Source organism: Stylophora pistillata, chromosome 6, assembly GCF_964205215.1.
Source record: "Stylophora pistillata chromosome 6, jaStyPist1.2, whole genome shotgun sequence".
Lineage (NCBI taxonomy): Eukaryota > Metazoa > Cnidaria > Anthozoa > Scleractinia > Pocilloporidae > Stylophora > Stylophora pistillata.
The window spans coordinates 33,106,188-33,126,944 of NC_142524.1; the positions used below are offsets into that span (position 1 = coordinate 33,106,188).

The 20,757-nt window shown below is 38.7% G+C and overlaps 1 pseudogene across 1 annotated transcript; it reads right to left on the reverse strand.

The window, feature by feature from the left end:
- Window positions 1-7,751: 7,751 nt before the first annotated feature.
- LOC111345874 (uncharacterized) lies at window positions 7,752-20,731 on the reverse strand (annotated as a pseudogene). Its single transcript, XR_016002381.1, has 12 exons — window positions 19,607-20,731; window positions 18,978-19,131; window positions 18,625-18,832; window positions 18,080-18,253; window positions 17,709-17,834; window positions 13,014-13,026; window positions 12,474-12,853; window positions 12,233-12,294; window positions 11,977-12,020; window positions 11,411-11,664; window positions 10,628-10,987; window positions 7,752-10,321 (listed from the first exon to the last, which is right to left on the reverse strand). The product of XR_016002381.1 is annotated as an uncharacterized LOC111345874 (transcript).
- Window positions 20,732-20,757: the final 26 nt, after the last annotated feature.

Genomic DNA, 20,757 nt, shown 5'->3' on the forward strand with positions numbered 1-20,757 from the left:
CCTGAAACCATCTGAAACCACCTGAAATTTACTTAGGCAGTGGAAGTTAAAGCCACCATTCATCAGCGATGTTCTGTCATTTGCAGTAAAATACCTTGCAAAAAATCCACATATATTTCACTTTTGCAATAACGAAGCCAGTGAAATTCTAGGTCACGCTATAAATTCGTCTCTGATTAAAAAGAAACACAATGTTCAAAATTTCCTTAGGAAGTCTGAAAATCTTCAGGCCTACCTGGGCTTTTTCATATATAATTTGCATGATCCCGTTGAAAAAACTTCACGTATTTCTTTCGATTTAAAACAGTTTCTTTGCATTCGCGATCGCATGTTGTTATTGTCACGCAAGTGCTTTGTCAAGCAATGAATTCGCATATTCCCGTAAATATATATATATATATATATATATATATATATATATATATATATATATATATATATTTATATATATTTATATATATTTCATATATATTAAAATATATATGAAAATTATATATATGAAAATTGGTGATACTTATTCGGATTGGATGAGCGTGAAGCGTGGTGTGCCCCAAGGCAGCGTCCTGGGACCCCTGTTTTTCAACATGTTCCTCAATGACCTCATCTTTCACATTAAGTCCGTAAAACTAAACACATATGCTGATGACTGCCAACTGCACACATCTGACGTAGACCCAGTAGCCTTGGAACAGCGGATCAATCATGATGTACAAATAGCAAACAAATGGTTCGAAGACAATGGGATGAAAGCCAACCCCGCTAAACACCAAGGGATGGTTCTTGGCAAAACCGATAACCCTTTCTCCTTCTCAACCATAAGATGCCTAACACTTTTTGGAATAATTCTTGATAATGAACTTAACTTCAAGGAACACATATCCTCTGTATGTAAAAAAAAATAAATAATCAGTTCAGTGTCCTCAAAAGATTTGGCAAACTTATTTCTACCGAAACTATGCTTCGCCTTTATAAAACGTTTATGTTACCCCATTTTCACTACTGTTCAATGATATGGCACTTTTGTAACTCAGAGGACTCTGTTAAACTGGACACCTTAAATAGACGTATTTTAAGATTTGTTTTAAAGGACTGGGACTCGAACTACGATGATCTTTTAGACAAGGCAGGTGTGTGTGGTTTAGCCGACAGGAGGATTTAAAATATGATGATTTGTATATTCAACTGTCTCCATCTTGGTAAATATCCGTGCTATCTGAAACAACTAATCAAGCTAAGATCTACTGCTTACTCCCTAAGGGGCACGAATATTTTATCACTTCCTAAGCCGTTTACAACCACATGTGGTCTAAATTCTTTTAGCTATTCATCTGTTAAGTATTGGAACTCCCTCTCTGACCACTTTAGAAAGACTGTAGACTATAGCGAATTTAAGAGCAAACTGTCAGTGCACAATTTCTGTTAATATTACATTTATATCACATTATTATATTAACGATTATTATATTATTATATTATGAATTATTTTTATCTTTTAACCTGTTCTTGCTGTAATTTTAAAGTAGTAATTAGGATCGGAGATACTAGCTTATAAGCTAATCTAAAATCCGAGGATAAATAAAGTTTATGTATGTATGTATGTATGTATGTATGTATGTATGTATGTATGTATGTATGTATGTATGCTTCTTTGAAGACCTGTTTGTGGTGCCTATTCTGTACTGTAGGGCATTATATACGTAATTTCAGATGGTTTCCTTGGGGGCTTCAGATGGTTTCAGGTGGTTTCATCGGTGGTTTCATCGGTGGTTTCAGGTGATTCCAACTTATAGTACCTACGGGAAATTTAACTTTAAATGCATCTTCCATCAACCACTATAAGCTGCAAAATCAAACTCAGGCACTTTGCTGGATCTTTAATGAAATTTAACGGTATCAAGTTCTGATACACCACAAAACCAACATTCACATCAAAACATAAGGCAGCAAATACACTTAGCCGGTTTATGACGTCACTCCATAGCAACCAGCCTTTTCGAATATTTGAACTTCTGTTTACCTGAGTCTCGTGATGACTCTTCAAATGGATATTTTTCTGACTACCAATACGTTTGAAAGTTGTCTGTGCCAAAAACGGCATTGAATATTGAGCTCGCCTGCGTCTTGCATCGTCTCCAAGCGCCCTCCGAAGCATTGTTGCTGAACTTGAATAATTTACATCTAAAACGGTTGTTAATCATGGTCGCTTCACATTACTTTCCATTTCTTCTTTAGAATTAGCCTTAAGCATGATAAGTCCGCTTTCGTTGCCTACCTGTTTTGTATCCAGATTTGGAGAAAATGATTTTTTATCTATCAAGTTTGTCTCAGCCACATTTGGTCCACCATTGATGCCAGGCAGAACTTAAGCCAGATTACCCGCTTTCTTCTGCTGTCGCTTCCGCTTTCACCATTCTCTACTTTGTTTACGTTTCTCCTTGGGAGTATTTTTTCGCGATTTTACCTCCCGTTTATTTGGTATTTCCAGCTTGGTGGAGGCCTCAAGGTCCGCCGACATTTTCTTAATGTATTCCCAAGCAAGAAGAGCGAATTAGTTGAAACAGTACGTGCATCCGATCTCGTAATTTACAAAAACTTTATTGTTCTCGTGGAAAATGAGAGCCGTCTTATTGAAACTTGATAACAATCTAAGCCGGCAAAGAAAACACTGTAAAAGCAATTATCTGTCACATCGATGTCAGCAGCAACAAGATTATGACGCCTTACAGGAAAGCTGCCTGGAACGCTCAAAAAGCCCCATACATTTTCTTAGACTTTTAGTCTAAGAAAATGTATGGAACTTTCCAGGATACTTGCAGTGCAGACGATTTTCGTCCCCTCTTTTGCTTCGAATGCGCGGGTTCGGGTTGAAGTCCGTAATAAATTATTGCAATTTCCGTTCCATTCCGTTTCACACAGCCTCGATCCTTTTTGTTGTAGAGTCTCAAAAAGCTTGAAAAAATCTCTAAAGTATTTTATGTTTGCAATCTTCTCTCGCTCCTCATTCGTCAGTATCACTGAATCTTCAAAATACTTCGGCGCCTTAGACGCTAACTCGCCCAGTATCCCTTGGATCTGGTTGAACTCAGCTTCCTCGGCAAGTTCGTCTAGAAATGTTGCTCCTACTGGCAGAGTTAATTTCCCAGTGCGAAGATAATTGAGCATAAACTGGAAATGTGTTCCTTCTCGGTAGATAAAGAAAGCGCCATCATTAGAAGGTTTAATCTTAAACTTCCCTAAGAACATGGCGGTCAGCATCGAGTTTGGATCTTTGGTCAGCGTTTGAATACCTGTAGTAAAGCGATGACCGCCAACATTCAGCTATATAGTCGAACAAAAATGAACATCAACAAACATATGAAACATATGTGTGAATGAACATGTTCATTCACACATATGAAAAAATGAACATGTTCTAACTTTTTCGACATGGCGTCGATCGCCTCCTTCTCGTGGCGAGGTCTTGCTGCTCCTCGTTGTAGCACCTCACTAGCTTGTTTGATGTAATTTTCAGCGTCTGTGAAGACTTGATTGCGTTGTCGATCCCCATCTACACTCATGGTCCTCGTTTCTGTAGTGGAGCTTTCAAAAGAATAGGTGTTCCTCTTGCAAACACAACGAAAGCGTGTCAATAAGGATCAATTAACAAAAAGGCAAATTTCTTAAAGTTGCGTGACACAATGTTTGCTCGTTCCAGTTCTAATTGAACTCTAATTGAGCTTAAGTTTCAAGTTAATTATAATTTCAACTAAACGTTCAACTAAGCATTTACATTTGAAACCTTCAATCTCATACAGATGTTCATCAAGAGATTCTAAACTGTTTAATTATTGATTTTCATGGTGTAATTAGAGACCAGTCATTATTAATCAGTGGCGGATCTATGGGAGGGGCAAGGGGAAGCGTAGTCCCCTTATTTTGGGTAAAAAATAAACGCAGAGGGAACATTTAGACTTTCCGTATTATTTTGGACTGAAAAAAACTGGCGAGTGAGTTTCCATTGTATTATTTGCATTTGACTGAAAATAACATTTATAGACAATTTTCAAATGGTTATTTTACACTTTTTTAACAATTTTTTAATTATAGACTAGTGAGCAGCACTTCTGCGAACAGTAGTTGTAAAACTTGTTGTATTTTTCTACGCGTTTCGTCTAACTGTCGTAGACTTCTTCAGGGAGTTTTACAAGTATGACTAAACGCCTGTATTTATAAGCCGAAGTTACAGGGGCCGATGACCGTAAACGCTCGGCCGGACTTACGAACAGGAACAGGCGAAGCCGTGAAAAATTTGTGAAAAATTTAAGAACTACTCGAGATATCTCTTTCAACCTTTCATGATTTAAATCTTCCATTTATTCATTGCTATAACTCCCTATTCGCATATGATCTTGTAACGCTCGCCACCGTATCAATAAACGATATGCTAATGTTGGGTCAGTGTGAGTGTTGAAAGTTGGTTACAACGTGAGTTATAACATAACCAAAGTAAAGCGCGCGCTCTGATTGGTCAATTTAGCGTCCCCCATTTGCCCATGGGTATACGCTGCTGACGTGAGCAAATGCAAAGATTATTTTTCCGCGCGCTTGTTTTTTCTGGTCACGTAAGATTTGTTAAATAAAAGGGAACTCTTTAGCTACAATGTATCAATGTTATGTTATAAAACAAATGGTAAACACCACAGCGTACACTATTGAGTTATGGATGCACGCGGGAGGTTGCTAAGCACGAAAGAAGCGTAAGAGTCGCTCGAGACGATAGCCGAGAGCGACTCTAGCTTCTTGACTCATGAAGCTAGAGTCGCTCGACTCTTACGCTTCTTTCGTGCTTAGCAACCTCCCGCGTGCATCCATAACTCAATAGTGTACGCTGTGGTGTTTACCATTTGTTAATTATATTCGTTTCCGTGTGATTAGCGTGGTCAATTTTTTTCACTGAAGCATGATTTTTTTCCAAGGGGGTTGGGGGGTGGCGAGTGAAAAGAGGTCTGCGAAGAGTTTCGCGTTGACATTCTAACGATAGAATACTTATGATTTTAATCTCGAAATAAGGCATTCACGACCATGTATGTCCTATTGACTTCATTTTGTAGCAGGGTCAGTCGGGAAAATACTTGAGTCGAGGCCATGAGAGATCCATACTTTCCGGCCCGTCATGACTCAGTCCAATTGTAAGAGTCATCTCCGGCCGGCCAACATCGTATTACAACAAAAATGATCCAGGTAAAATGAACTTTGCAGCTCCCATCGTCATCAGTCAGGTTGCATAATACGCGAGTGATGACTAAATAACTTTTTAACTTTTTAAAGATTTAAAAAGGCCCTTATTGAGAGATTATGCTTTCAGACCTTAATACTCAAAACTTAATCATTCTAATAATAATAATGAGCTTTATTTAACCAGGGAACACCATTCAGCAGTCTGTTCTGCCAGGTGTCCCTGACATAAATAAATACAATTATAAAATAATGTACAATATACGACACCAATAAATATAAACATAGATTATGAACACCTCAAAACTATGAAATTAAGACAATAACATTGTGCTGATTTTCCTTTTAAAACTTGACACAATGATAAAATTAAATGATAAAATGATTACAATATTATTTCGCTATTTAAAGCTTGACACAGAAGCAGAGTTTTAGATATTCTTAGAAAATGTGTTCTATTAGGTAATACTTGTGTACTTAAAAGTACGTTTCATGTATTCAGTTCTTGGTTTAAGAAAAAAACAAACTTGTCTTTGTTGCTAGTATTATAATTGTGTATTTCTGAATGGCGTAAGTAGTTTGTATTAAGCCATTCTAGCTGATTATTTAAGCATTTATAAGTAAGAATGGATTTATTGCACTTTCTTCTCTGTTGTAATGTCGACCAGTTGAGCTTAGCTCGTAGTAAGGCAGACGGGGTGCGATTATCAGTCAAGAGGATAACTCTCCCAGCACGATTTTGCAGTCTCTGTAGTCGTAGAGATAATGTCTCACTGCATGTGTCCCAGACTGCTGCGCAGTAGTCAAATAAGGGCTGAAAAGTTGACTTATACATAGTTTGAGCTAATGGTAATGTGAGGCAAGGCATTATGCAATTAAGGATACCGATTCTTGAGGAGACCTTGTTACACAAGTTGTCGATATGGCTTGACCAAGAAATATTACTGTCAAGTACAACTCCAAGGTATTTGAAGGTCTCTACTCTCTTTATTGCGATCCCATCTAGCATTAATGTGCCAAATTGAACACGGTTAAGTTTCTGTGGTGAACCAATGACCAAGTACTCACTCTTCTTGTGGTTTAACGCTAATCCATTCAATTTTATCCATCTGGATACGTTTTCAAGGTCATCATTAAGCCTTCTTAGTATCTCATCTGTATTATTAGAAGAATAATACAAGGCAGTGTCGTCTGCAAACAGAGATATAAGAAGGAAGGTCATTTATGTAGACCAAGGAAAGTGGAGGCCCCAGGGCCGAGCCTTGGGGAACCCCTGATAGGATATGTTCGGTGGACGAAAGCAAACCGTTAAAAAATACTTGCTGTTGTCGATTGTCAAGATATGAAATAAACCAGTCTAAATCAAGCCCAGTAACTCCAAGAGCTTGGAGTTTTCTCGCCAGAATACTATACTTTACGGTATCGAAGGCCTTTGCAAGATCGAGGAATTAAACTTCTGAAACTTGACCATTGTTAATATTGTACAACCACTCATCAACGACTTTTATCAAGGCTGTTTGTGTTGATCTTTTCTTACGGAAACCGTGCTGAGAGGAATGTAGAAGATTGTTGTCCATCAAGTATTTATAGAACTGATTGTGAACTTCTTTTTGAAATACCTTTGCCACAATTGGCAGCACGGATATTGGACGGTAATTTTCAACTTCATCCTTTGCACCTGATTTATAAAGAGGAGTCACTTTGGCTACTTTTAGGTCTTGGGGAAAGAAACCCTAGCGATAGGTTGAAAATGTAAGTTAGTGATGGTGCAATAATATCAACCGCTACTCTCAAAAGGCGAGGAGGGATGTTATCCAGCCCTGCTCCCTTATTAATCTTTAAAGATTTCAGTTCCCTAAGCACTGATGAAGTTTTGACGGGTTGGGTTTTAAAGGTAGAACTACTTAATGATGGCCCGTAGACAGACTGTAAATTGGACTGAGTTTCACCAAGTTTAGAGCCAATTGTAGCAAAATATGAATGAAAATAGTTAGCAATTTTGACTGGAGATGTTATTATTTTCTTATCAATTTCAATGGTATTAGGAGATTTTGAAGATTTCGGTAGTAACTTTTTTAGTGTGGACCATATTCCCATGGGATCCTTGTTGCTGTTGGATATTTGGGTTTTAAAGTAAAGTTCTCCTTATCTACAACTAACAACTAAACAGACACTAAATTTCGGAAAAATCTTTATCAAAATAGATTTGTCGTTCACAGTTTCCTAGCAGCGCACCACTGACACAGCCTCCAAATACACCAGCTGACGACTGATTTCAGTATGTCTTTAGATGGCCACGACAAACTTTGTGGATTCCAAAATTCGATGTTTCCTCTTTGTATTTACGGAGGCGAAGACACGTTCAGCGGCAGAATAAACTTACAATACAATACAAACACGTAATTTTTTAAGTGCAGATTTTCTGAAGTAAAGAAAATTTGGTAAAAATAACAGTCAAAGAGATGCTTCTTTGCCACTTCAGTATATGTTGGGTAACATGTACTCTACAATGTATCTTTCTTACCAGGACACTCAACTATGTGGAAGAAAAAAAGTTTAATAGTCTATAAAAGCCACTCCACAGTTGAATTGATTACAACTTTTACAACAAAAACAGACTTTCTTTTGAGAACTCAGTATTTACTGAAATTTATACATACGTGCTTTAGATATACCAAGTAGGATATGGCATATCTGAAAGCGATTTTTCTAAGAATCTTTTTTACAAATGTATATGCAGACATTACCATAGAGATGATAATCCAAAGGGACTTTAAAAATCATATGCATGTTACATTATACCAGGACACTTAATAAGCAAATCTCTTGAAATTTCCATGCTCATTTCAGGATCGATTATAACGTTACTGAATTTACCGTGTCAATGGAAGATCTATGGAAATTTCCATAGACATGTCAGGGTCAATTATAACTGTGCATCTTAAATTTTGCTGTGTTATTGGAAGGTCTATGGAAATTTCATCTTACATTATACCATTTTAACGGAAGGTCTATGGAAATTTCCATGCACATGTCTAGATCAATTATAGCTGAACATGTTACATTATACCATTTTATGGAAGGTCTATGGAAATTTCCATGCACATGTCTAGATCGATTATAGCTGAACATCTTGCATTATACCATGTTAATGGAAGGTCTATGGAAATTTCATCTTACAATATACCATTTTAATGGAAGATCTATGGAAATTTCCATGCACATGTCTAGACCAATTAAAGCTGAACATCTTACATTATATACCATGTTAATTAATGGAAGGTCTATGGAAATTTCCATTCACATGTCTATATCAATTATAGCTGAACATTATTCTTACATTATACCATGTTAATGGAAGGTCTATGGAAATTTCCATGCATACGTCTAGATCAATAATAGCTGAACATCTTACATTATACCATGTTAATGGAAGGTCTATGGAAATTTCCATGCACATGTCTAGATCGATTATAGCTGGACATCTTACATTATACCATGTTAATGGAAGGTCTATGAAAATTTCCATGCACATGTCTAGATCGATTATAGCTGAACATCTTACATTATACCATGTTCATGGAAGGTCTATGGAAATTTCCATGCACATGTCTAGATCAATTATAGCTGAACGTGTTACATCATACCATTTTAATGGAAGGTCTATGGAAACTTCCATGCACATGTCTAGATCGATTATAGCTGAACATCTTACAGTATACCATGTTAATGGAAGGTCTATGTAAATTTTATCTTACATTATACCATTTTAATGGAAGGTCTATGGAAATTCCCATGCACATGTCTAGATCAATTAAAGCTGAACATCTTACATTATATACCGTCTTAATGGAAGGTCTATGGAAATTTCCATGCACATGTCTAGATAAATTGTAGCTGAACATCTTACATTATACCATTTTAATGGAAGGTCTATGGAAATTTCATCTTACATTATACCATTTTAATGGAAGGTCTATGAAAATTTCCATGCACATGTCTAGATCAATCAAAGCTGAAAATCTTACATTATATACCATGTTAATGGATGGTCTACGGAAATTTCCATGCACATGTCTAGATCAATTATAGCCGAACATCTTACATTATACCATTTTAATGGTAGGTCTAGGGAAATTTCATCTTACATTATACCATTTTAATGGAAGGTCTATGGAAATTTCCATGCATATGTCTAGATCATTAATAGCTGAACATCTTACATTATACCATGTTAATGGAAGGTCTATGGAAATTTCCATGCACATGTCTAGATCAATTAAAGCTGAACATCTTACATTATATACCATGTTAATGGAAGGTCTATGGAAATTTCCATGCACATGTCTAGATCAATTATAGCTGAACATGTTACATTATACCATTTTAATGGAAGGTCTATGGAAATTTCCATGCATACGTCTAGATCATTAATAGCTGAACATCTCACATTATACCATGTTAATGGAAGGTTTATGGAAATTTCCATGCACATGTCTAGATCAATTATAGCTGAACATCTTACATTATACCATTTTAATGGAAGGTCTATGGAAATTTCCATGCACATGTTTAGATCAATTATAGCTGTAAATCTTGCATTATACCATGTAAATGGGAGGTCTATGGAAATTTCGATGTACATGTTTAGATTGATTATAGCTGAAAATCTTAAATTTTACCATGTTGATGGAAGATCTATGGGAATTTCCATGTACTTCTGGATCAATTAAAGAACCTAGATATACATGCATACTCAATCATGCATTTCACCTTTTTTTAACTCTTTGTATCTCCTTCTTAAGTACTGGACAGACTCCTTTCTTAGTTTATCATTCTCGTCTAATTCGATGTCAAAATAGATTATACTTTCTTTAGGAATTTCGCTGGAAGTCCATCCAGGCCATGATACCCACTTTCCTTTGTAAGTACCTTTTAGCCACTCCACAGTGAACGAAGAGTTAGTGACTTCCTTTACCTTTGCCAAATGGGGAGGTTTGTAGTTTCCCTCAAGATTAACCGCAACAATGCAACCTGGCAGAACTCCTTCAAAGTTATCTACCTCGGTGACCACAGCTCTCTGCCTCCTATAAGCTCCACTGTACACCTGAAACTGTAATAAATTGAGTCAATTGTGAAAGCCATAATTGATAGGCATTTTAGTGTGTGTGCGTGTGCGTGTGTGTGTGTGTGTGTGCGTGTGTGTGTGTGTGCGTGTGTGTGTGTGTGGTCACCTAAAGGAAAATTCAGCTGTGGCTGAGTCAGCATCTGAATAAAACACATGATGGAAAGGTTTGGTGGGCACGTACACCAAAAGGCTTTGGCCAACTTAAAATAGCTACAAGTTTGCATGAGTAGGAGGCTTAATTGAGTTGAGCACACATTGTATGTCTTAATTTTGAGCATAAATCACCTCTCGCACAGGAGCAACTTGAGTTCTGACCATATCATCCACATCCTCAGGGACACCTTCAGGTTTTTGCCCCAAAAAACCCACACTATTCCCAGCAGCCTCCAATTGTTTTTGTCTTTCTTTAACTCTTTCCTTATTTGCAATGATTTCTTTCAATGGCCAAGCAACTGTCCTTTCTGGCGGATGCCATCTGGTATTTTCAGGGTCAAGTAGTGATGCCCAATCTTCTTTATGTTGTTCCAGAAACAATCTTGATCTGAAATATTTTTCAATGTCTGATCTGAGCCGCTGAAGCTCAAGCTTCTCTGTATCTGGAGCAACATAATCTGGTGGGACATCTACACTTATTTCTGCATCAGCCTGACATAAATAATAAAAATTCAATCATTAACAAAACTGTAGCAAAAACACTTATCCCGGAAATTTCATATTTGAAGGACATGAATGAGACTAGAGAATGAGATCAGACCTAAACAATAAATAAGCTTATAATTAGTAACTTCATTACAATAATACCATCAAGCTGTAACAGAGATCAGTTTGCCATTTTTCTAATAGCACTTGTCATTGTTACTAATATTATTATTATTATTATTACTATTATTATTATTGGTCAAGCATAATGCTAAGAATTAAAATGTAAGATAATCATACTCCAGCTGAGCAAAACAGGTATTATCTTCAGTGTATAAACAGAGTATAATTATCACTCGAAAGTATTGTTGGGATTTTTTGTTTTTATTTATTCCGGCTCCATAATGTACAGCAGATATTTCCACTCACTTTCACTATAGTTAACCACTGTTCTGGATCAGGGTCTACTGGTTTCCAGTTTTCCTTTTTGTCACTCCCTCAGTTCTTGTACTGCATAACGACTTTTCCTGAAGGAGCTTTTGTAAATTTAAAAGCATGAGGATTTGAGATGTTGTGGAGCACAGTTGAAAAGGGCGACATCCACTCCTTCACAGCAAAAACATGTTCAACCTCTACAGCCTTTGGAGTTGGGGTGTAACAACTCTCAAAGGAGGTCATAAGCTCTACCAATTAACCAGAGAAAACATTTTAAGATATTGTATCCATCCATATTATACTGTCAGGAGAGGATAAACATAAATCAATTGAAGGCTTAAAATATAATTGTATAAACATGACCATGACTCAATAATTATACCAATCTACTCTTCTGCAGATATTTTGATTCTTTTCATTTTGTTTGTTAATTGGATAACACCAGCTTACATATCAGGTATACATGTCAAATATGTCAGGTGGTCAAATTATAAAAGATTAATTCCTAACAGTCATTTTCCAAGCTAAAAGTTCACTGATTGCATTCTTCCTAACAGTACCTTTAAAAGTTCTTGTGTCCTTCTTTACCAGAAATTCAGAAAGCCTGTAAGACACAATTTAATATGACTATCTGTTAACAACAACATATGTGCAAAATTAGAATTTTGAAGCTGGCAATTATAAGTATCATCCCAGCAGTGAAACTTTGACTAAGTATTCGGCAGCATTAACAAGATGGTTTTGCAATGTAACTATTCTCAAAGATAGTTTCCCTCTCAACTTAATTCAATGAAAATGAGATTCTCAGATTCTTACTTGTTAAACATCTGGTCAACAGCTTCATGAGTGTGACCAACCATTAAGAAATTTAGTTTTACCTGTAAAGACAAAAATTGGATTTGAGGGAATTTTTGTTCATGATCACTGCCATCCCTACCCCATAGTGTCAGTAGATTGTTGCAAATCATTAAATACAAACTATTAGGATGAACTATATTTCATTTAAGTGTATCACTTTTCAAACTTCATTTCCTTATGAGCAGCGGGTACAACATACCTTAACAAAAATGTCAAGCTTCACAAGAAGGGCTAAAAAGTTGAGAACAAACTGATTTTTATTCTCTCTCCAACAGTTGTCCATTTGAAGGTACAAGGTATCAGGCAAGTCTTCTCCCATGCTTTGCAATTCCAGGAGTAATATGTTAATGGTGAGATTTGCATCATGGGGATATTGAAATAGGTCAAAATAACCTTTAGGCTGCCTCCCATGGTTTAACACACCAGTCAAATGGGTCCGGAGTTTTCTTGCATTAGCATATGCATGTGCAATAACTACTAATCGTGGAAGGAGAAGTTTTGCCTGATCCATACCATCTTGTGCAATACATGCATATTTTTGTGGATACTTTTTAGCTTTGTCCCTGTGGTGGTAATACACTTTTGTAGTGTCTAAAAATGAAGAAGTATGCCACAAAAGGCAGCCACGAAGGCGAACAACAACAGTACACACAGTACACGTTTCTTTAATAATCTTCCCGCGCTCACACTTTCCCGGATGTTTACTTTTACATAAACAACCGCTGTCCTAGTATACTACATTCCCTCTCTTTCTTCGCTTAGATGGTTGACCTCGAAAGACAGAAACATTACAAACTTCCACTTTGTTTAGACACCGTAAAAGTTCAATTCGATTCCAAATGTTCAAGACAAAAATCACGCTAAACATAAACATAGCCTTGGCCGTTCAGCTTATAAAACAACGTTTCAATGTCACTCATGTAATAACAACGAACAGTAATATGAAAATGCCAATGTCACTAGTTTTAGTACAGAACGTAGTCACTCAGAGCCTTTGGACGGCTCGTAATTCTGCCGGATCTTCTCACATGCTGCTCAGCTGTAGGTACAGTAGAAGGTACATCTTCTGGTGGTGATTCAGCCATTGGTACTTGATCCTCTGCCACAGGTGGCGTCTCAAATGACTTAGGTTCAGTCCGTGGTTTAGCGTCCTGTTGTGGCGTTTCCTGTTCTTCTAGAGCTGGCATATTAAAGGACTTAATATGCTGAAGGCTGCGTTTGTACTGGACACCTTGAGGCGATCGCAACACCACCTGGTCCCCATAACGAGATATCACCTGATATGGTTCCTTCTCATAGCAAGGTGACAGCTTATTTTCTTTCTTCTTCTCAAGCAGAACACTGTCTCCTTCTTTCACATTTCGATCTCTGGCATGGAACTTCTTGTCCACATAGTCCTTGTTAAACTGCTTTCTCTGATTGTCCCGATCACGAACGGCTTGGTCGCTCACTTCTACCTCCTCCTCTTCAACATTGACTAGCTCAGGCATTTTAGTTGTCAGCTTTCTCCTAAACAATAACTCGGCGGGACTCTTTCCTGTGGTTGAATGTGGCGTGGACCTGTATGCCAAAAGGAACCTGTTTAGCTCCTCTCTCCAGTTCTTTCCTTCTGCATGGGCTGCTCTCATGGACTTCAGAAGCGACCTGTTTTGCCTCTCTACCTCACCATTAGCTCTTGGCCATAGAGGTGTTGTGTAATGGTGATCAATCCCCATTTCATTCAGGTAATCTTCTACTTCTTTAGATACAAGATTTGAGCCATTGTCGGTACGCAGACCTTTAGGCAACCCATGTCTTGCAAATTGGGCATTCAAGCAATGAATGATGGTTTTGCTGGAAGTTGTTCGGATAACATCAACCTCTATCCACCGGCTGTAATAATCAACGAGAACTAACAAATGTTCCCCAGAAGGTAACGGACCCATTAGATCCACAGCTACTTCTTCCCATGGTTGGTTGGGTAACGGTGTTGACTTCAATGGTGGGGGTGGAACGTTCTTTGTAACCATCTGGCACCCGTAACACTCTGCACATCTTTTCTCGGCATCACGATCCATAGCAGGCCACCAGACTTTTGTTCTAAGTCTCTCCTTTGTCTTTGTGACTCCTTGGTGCCCCTCGTGTGCCAAACTAACGACTCTCTTGCGAAGTGCTTGGGGTATAACAATTCTTGTCCCCCGGAGAATTACATGGCCAATAAAAGTCAACTCATTGCGCACTGGCAAATACTGCTTTGGGGCATTGTCCCATTTCCCTTCGATGAGACAATTCCTGAGTGCTTGCAACTCAGAGTCTTGTGCTGAGACTTGTTCAATCTCTTTGATTCTCAATGCAGCAGGGACAGCATGTAGAGCTATCGCGCGTACATATCCATCATCTTCCGCGGAATTGTCTGAAGCAGGTATCTTCGTCAGTCGGGAAAGGGCATCTGCGATGTTTTTTCTTGAAGGCACATAGCAAACTTGATAGTTGTACGGTTGTAAACGCAGAACCCAGCGCTCTATTCTGGCTGAAGGTTTAGACTTCCTTGAATAGATGACTTTAAGTGCTTCATGGTCTGTCACCAGATCAAACTGTGGAAGCCCGTACAAGTAGAGGTGGAAGCGTTCACAAGCCCAGACTAAGGCTAGTGCTTCCTTTTCTGTCTGACTATAACGACGCTCCACTTGACTCAAACTACGACTAGCATAACAGATGGCACGGCTTTCCCCATTCTTTTCTTGTACCAGCACGGCGCCAAGTCCAACAGGACTTGCATCAGCAATAACACGGGTGGGTGTGTCCTTATCGAAGTAAGCTAGGACTGGTGCACTTGCAACTTGACTCTTCAATCTCTGAAACGATTGCTCCTGCTCCTTACCCCAAACGAACGGTTCCCCTTTTCTTGCAAGTTTTCTGAGGGGATCAGCAGTGGTAGCAAAATCGGGTATAAACCTGGCACTGAATCCAACGAGCCCCAAGAAGCTACGGACTTCTAAGGGTGTCTGAGGCTGACTTGCCTCTGCAACTGCTCTGACTTTTTCCTCCGTTGGGCTGATGCCATACTTACTCAGCAAAAGACCCATGAATACCACTTTAGTCATTCGGAAAGTGCATTTTTCAGCATTCAAAGTCAGCTGCTTCTCACTAAGACGTTGCAACACACTGTGTAAGTTCTTATCATGTTCCTCAGTGTCTCGACCATGAACGATAAGATCATCTGCTATGTTTGACACCCCTTGTAGACCTGCCATTGACTGGGTGATGATATGCTGGTACTTCTCTGGTGCGGCATTTACACCGAAACTCAAACGTTTGTAGCGGAATATACCGTCATGGGTGGTAAAAGCAGTGATATCCCTTGAATCAGGATCCAGCTCAATTTGGTGAAAACCCCACCTTAAATCTAACTTCGAGAAAACACCACTCCCATTAAGACTTTCAAGGACTTCATGTATGGTTGGTATGGGCAATCTTTCCCGAATAATGGCCTCGTTGGCTCTCCGCATGTCGACACACAACCTTATGTCTCCGGACGGTTTAGGAGCAACAACGACTGGGCTTACCCACACCGTCGGCCCCTCGACTTTCTCAATTATGTCCTTTTCAAGAAGTTCGTTAACCTTGGCAGTTACTTTGTCCTTTACAGAAAAAGGTACTCGTCGCATTTTTTGAACGACTGGAGTTACACTGGGGTCAATGTGTAGCTTCAACTGATAATCTTTAAGCTTTCCAATTCCCTGGAATACACTGGGGTATTTTGCTTTGAGTCCTCCCACGAAGGTACCATCAACAGTGTTACAGTCTCCCGTCCCAAGAGTTCCCGTGAGATCCACACGAAGGATTCCAAGATCTGTGGCGGACGAATATCCCAGCAAACAACGCCCGGATTCAACAACAATGAAATCTGCCACAACCTTTGCTTTGGGTACGGAAACTTCTGTCTGAAACTGGCCCTCAATTTTAAGTTCTCGACCCCCATAAGCATACAACCTCTTCAGACAAGGTTTTAATTCAATCTTGAGCCCCTGATACTTAAGTTCCTGCAGTGTATCTTTACTAATGAGGTTACTTGCAGAACCTGAATCAATCAACACATCTCTGCTGATTCCACCAATCTTCACTGAGATAACGGGTTCAGAAGAATTTGACATAGCACATGTCTGTTCTTCTATAGTAAAAGCAAAACTGTCATCCTCACCTGACTCGTTACAATGACCCTCAACATGATTTGCCTGTCTCCCCTTACCATGACGCTGCTGTCTGCCTCCCCGTTGTTGGGTGTTACCTTGTTTTCCAGGCTTCGAGTTCCTTCCCCCTTTGCAACAGCTTGCATAATGACCATATTTACCACACTTGCTGCACTTGCGACCTCGGGCTGGACAATTTGTACTTTGAGCAAAATGACCTTCTTTACCACAGTTGAAACAAACGCTTTTCCCTTTGTCTCCACGCCCAGGACGTTCTTCAACTGCATGAGTACCTGCTCCAGGTTCTTGGCTTGGCATGACCATTTGACTTGCCTGCTCGTGTGAGGCTTCCCACTTTCGAACTTTATCCATTGCTGCTTGCAGAGTAATATTAACGACTTCCAATAGCTTCTTCTTTAGCTCAACATTAGGCAACTTTTCAATCAATTGATCCCGTAAATTTTCTTCCAAAGTTGGACCAAAATTACAATGACGAGCTTGTTTACGTAAACGAACCATGAACTTATCGGCGGTCTCTCCCTTTGTCGGCGTAAGTTGACGAAAGACATGACGCTCGTACGGTACATTGTCCTCGGCTCAAAAATGAGCATCCAACTTTCGCAGACACACCACATACTCATTATCCTCGTTAATGCCAGAGATCGAAATGTGAAAGAAGGAGACAGTGTTCTGCTTGAGAAGAAGAAAGAAAATAAGCTGTCACCTTGCTATGAGAAGGAACCATATCAGGTGATATCTCGTTAGCATTCAGTGGTCCAGGATCTGGAATATCTTCGTAAATATCTTGTACTTCCATACCTGCTAAATGAAGTAACTGAGCTGTTTTCCGAGAAGGATTCGTAATTCCCTTGCCATCGATGTAATACTGATACGATCGTTTCCACTGTCGCCATCGTTCCGCGACCTGAGAGGAAGACCCTGTTAAATCTAGAGGCGGAAGCGCCCTTTCTACTGAATTCGACATCCTCGTCGCCAATTTGTAGTGTCTAAAAATGAAGAAGTATGCCACAAAAGGCAGCCACGAAGGCGAACAACAACAGTACACACAGTACACGTTTCTTTAATAATCTTCCCGCGCTCACACTTTCCCGATGTATACTTTTACATAAACAACCGCTGTCCTAGTATACTACAACTTTTCTCTCTTTCCTACAAAAAAAAAAAATGTTTCATTACAGATATTTCAGGAAACAGTTAACATTTAAAAACACAAGCAATGTGTCTCACTGAAATTAATTTAGCACTTACATTTGAAGATCATTGTGGAAGTCAAAAAGCTTGTCCAAGTATTTCCGCACATCTTTATCTTGAGCTTTTCTCTTTTCCTCACCCAATACTGTGCAGTAATCACATCTTGTAAATCGGTTTACCTGCAGTAAACAACAGTTTCTTTGTACTGAAAATTGAAATGTCACAAGGAATCAATTATCTGAACCTTTAGAGATATTGCTTTGATGTAATGTATTGTTATTTTGCAGTCTGGGGTTATTGTAGTCAAAGTTGCATGAAAACTACATCTGATCCAGGGATTTAAAACAACAATTGTTCTTAGTATATCGTCAATTATACATAACCATTCAAAACTAACACTACAAATTCAGGAACTTCATATCACCTTGGGTATTTTAACAAAAGGAAACACATCTCTCAAGAGATGACAAAAAGTACTGTAATGGATGACATCTTCATTCTCATCTTCCATATCAGCTTTCAAATAACCAAACATGATGGTTTTGTCCAGAAAGCTTGGAAGATGCAATGCTCCCGTGTCAGGCATCTTATCGCCAATCTATGTGAAACAAGAAGTTGTTGTAAAGTTGTCGTTGTAAAGATTTATAGCACACAAACAAATCAGTTCAGGTTACTAGGATTTCTGTTAAACTATGGCTGAGTGCACTGAGGAGTTCAAAGTAATCAGTTCAATATATTGCGAGGGATACTTCTAGAAGTTTGCATTAAGACAGGCTCACATCTAAACAAAATGCCAAACGAAGTTCGTTTTATTGTCGTATTCTGTTTTTTTTTTCTTCTTTTTTAAGAAGTGGAGAGTGGAGACGCATAGGACTTAATTAGCCACCTTTGCCAGGTCTGTCTATGTACCATGGTTCAATGAAGAAGCAATCAATCTTAAGGCATTGCGTTGATCAGAGCATTCATTACCCTTTTGAAGAATGCTTCCATCCAAGTTTCGGCCATGAGTCTCTTGTGACTTAAGTTCTTGCTCCTTGATTTTTGCAAAACTCTCACACCAGCGTGAAAATTGCGAAACGTTTCACTTAAAGCTGCTGCGCTTAGTCCAAAAACCACGCGGTATGCTGTACTGCATACTTTGTATCCACTAAGATAATAAGGGATGCTTTGAAGGTCACTATAAGGAAACAAACATGAGGAATCACGATATAAAGAGATGGTTACAAATACGTTTTATCTAATTTAGTCTTATTAATGATTTAGACAATCTACGAGAAGAAACTTGTTGGTGAAACTAAAGGAAAACATAAGATGTACTGTACCTTTTATTTGGTTTGGCATGCATCGATAGCCAATCAAGTACGATCTGCCTTTTTTGCAGCGAGTTATTGCCCTGAAGATTCGTACGTATCATGCACATCTCTGCAAGATCCATGACTTCCAAGCATTTCTCAGCACAACATCCAGATTTTGTTGCTATAAATATAAAGAAACCCACAGAATGATGAATATCTCTGAATTCAATTGCTCAAATATCCGTCAAAATCACGAGCGCGCTCTTGGATCGTCTAAGAACCAGGCTGAGTAATCGCCTTCGTGCCTTAATTTTGCAGTAAATGACTGTCGATCGCAAACAACAAAACAGCGAACGGCGGAAACAAATCACCCAAGTTTCCTCTCTCTACCAAAACGTTTACCCTTCCCCACTTGTTCTGCTCTATATGGCATAGCCAGCAACGAAATAATGGCGGATTGGTTGGTTTTTTTTTTTTTTAAGTCGTTACGCTGTTCGCTGTTTTGGTGTTTACGTCCACTCTGTATTTCGAACCCAGTTTCTCTAGTAAACGACACTCAGGAATGCGTGACGATATGTCATTGGGAAGTTCGTGATACTTCCTTATCTAATTATCACAATTATCACTTCTTTGGTTAGAGCCTAGCCTAGCCTCACCTTCTTTCAAAGAAGCAGCATGGCACTTCTCGCGATCGCAACCTCCAGGTTTTCTCACTTTACGAACTTTCCCTACGGCAGAAATTAAACGTGTCTCTTTGTTCACGAGGCAAGAAATTTCAACTTCTCCTTTTTTATTATTACCACATGCATAATTTGGTTAAGATGACAACTAAGAAGGTATGATGGAACTTTCTAAATTGCAGACAACTTGAATCTTTAACAGATATTTTTAAATCAGAACTTTAAATATGTTATATTATCAGGTCAGGCATTCCTTCCACCTTCCCCGTACATAGTAGAACTGAATAACAAAAATTACGTAAACTCGGCTCTTCATGTTACAATTCTTGTTAACATCAAAAAATTTATCAAAATACATCGAAATGCCTTTTTCATTGATCCTCTAATTTCCCAATAGATGGTAGTTTATAGATTAGGGCGTCAAGATTGTTCCAGTATCCTGGTTGCTGTATTATGGATTTGTGACGCTCCCCTTTGCAGTGCAAATCCAGCTCACTATCTAGTACGTGCTCTTCACAATGTCCACAATAAGCCTTTTTACTTGCTTTGTGTGCGCCGCCCAAAGCCCGTTTGGAATCCCGGTCTTCCTCTACGTCTAAAGTCGGAAACTTGTCAAATTCTTTGAAAATGGGGCAAAACCTCCTGGACTGATCTTCAACTTTGATAAAATGAGGTTTCAGTTCTCTAATTTTTGCGCGTTTCCGGCGTTGGGTTTTTGAGGTCAGTTCGTTCCTATCTCGTTTTTCACTTTGGATAAGTCGGAAAAATTCCCTTTTGGAATACACTGATATGTCGTTTTTTTCAGCGACGTCCACGATTTTACCATCATATGAAACAGTGGAGGGAAAATACCTGGAGGAGCTCTTAACTGCTCTTTGGCCTCGTGAATGGATATTGAATTGTACAGACGGTACAAGCTGGCAAGCAGTTTTCCGGCTTTTCACAACGAGATCTGTTACTTTGAGAACATCAAAGAATTCCTCTACTTTTCCGCCTAGATCAACTACAGTGTTTCTGAATTGAGAATTACTATCCTCAAACATAAAGAAAAACGTTCTGTTTTTGAAGTTAGGGAAGAGTTGATTAGAAATGTTACCTTCAAAGTTGTCGCTTCTCGCCTTACTACC